The sequence below is a fragment of the Austrofundulus limnaeus genome, unplaced genomic scaffold, assembly GCF_001266775.1.
Source record: "Austrofundulus limnaeus strain Quisiro unplaced genomic scaffold, Austrofundulus_limnaeus-1.0 Scaffold485, whole genome shotgun sequence".
NCBI lineage: Eukaryota > Metazoa > Chordata > Actinopteri > Cyprinodontiformes > Rivulidae > Austrofundulus > Austrofundulus limnaeus.
This window is the reverse complement of record NW_013952887.1, coordinates 160,613-162,258: the sequence shown is the minus strand read 5'-3', so window position 1 is coordinate 162,258 and position 1,646 is coordinate 160,613.

Sequence of the window (1,646 nt, the reverse complement as noted above, 5' to 3'; positions counted from 1 at the left end):
AGTCGGTGAGTTTACTATTTTATACTACTTCTGTGATATTACTACTATTTCTACTTCCTGTTGTCTTCTTTGTCGTCATCTTTTCTGCCAGTAGAAACAGCCGGTTGTTGATCACGTAACTCCTGTGATGCAAAAAAAGTATTTCCATTGCAGTTTTGCAAAAAACACTAATTTCGATACGGCCGAAAAACCACCTCATCCTAGCGCAAAAACATTTTGTTGAAAAACTTATTTTTTCTAAATAGACGTGTTTCCATTAAGCAAATTTATTTTCGAAATTGTAACTTACGCATTTTCATGGTCAATGGAAATGCAGCTAATGACCCACTTTGTGACTCAGCACAGAAAASTTGTGCAGTTTGTAAACTCCACTCACAAAGACCCCAGATCATGACCAGGGATCAAACCCAGGACCTTTTGTAAACAGGTCTTTCAACAATCTAAGAAAAATCAAAAAGTTTGAGCTGTCATTTTAACCTGCGGAAATCTAAATTTTAGATGTGTTCTTGAATATGCATGTGTTTTCTCATCTCCATCTGCAAAAAAACGAACCAAGCAACCAAAGATTTGTCTGTGAATACTACTAGATAATGACACCTTAATTATAGCGATTATAAGAAATGTAGTACCGATTTGATATTTTTAAAATGCTACTCTATAGTATGAAACAGGGACTTGTTTCAATATTCCATTCCATTAATACCTCACTGGCCTTCAGAGTTTTTCCTGCTCTGTTCAGTCCAACTTTCTCCTGCATGAACCAGACTCCAGCCCTACAACAAGGTAACAGACAGACTGTTGCATTTTTCTAAAACTATCCTGGCTTAAAAAGCCCACTACTTGGATCAAGTCAGTTCAGCAAGTCCAGCACACACGTTTGCACAGCTATCAATTTGGGGACATTCCATTGACTTACACTACATTTCTAAAGCCTAACCCTGACCACAAACCCTAAGGCTTGACTAAAACTCAATAAGTCAGACTTAGAATGGTACTGAACACACGGGACACAAGCAGTAAAAGGTAAGTGATTTTATTTACAGGTGTTATGATCATCTATCCTGAAAAAGAGGGAAGAGTCCAAGATGAGTCCAGTAAAACTGATGAATTGTTGTTGTGAAGTTTAGTTGATAAAGATTTCTTTTCTTACAGTGATTGAAGAACCAAGGCGCTCTAGAAAGGCCGTTTGGATCCAAAAGGTGAGAGGCAAATATCTTCAGGCAGAGTGGCCAGTGAGAACATCAACAGTGAACTTTCTTTGTGGTAGTTCCTGTGGCAGGTGATCAACGTGAGCAGTCCTGGTGTGAGTGGAAATGTCCTGATGAAAAACACTTTGAAGAGGAGTAAACAAAAAGGGTAAGTATACTTTTAACTTTAACAATAACTTTTTATCTTTAGCTTAAGCTGGCTTCTGAACACTACCCAAAACGGAGTGATGCATCAGCGAAGGTCAGGAGTCCAGGTGGAGCTTATAAAGACCAGGAGCTCATTAGAGTGAAGTGCCAACAGGTGAGGTGCTCATGAAAACAGGAGGGGAGGGCATGAAAATCCACCATCTTCACAAGACTAACCTCACAGGTACCTACCTGACCCTAAAACTAACCTAAACTCAATTCACACCTTGGTCCTAAACCCAACCCCCGACC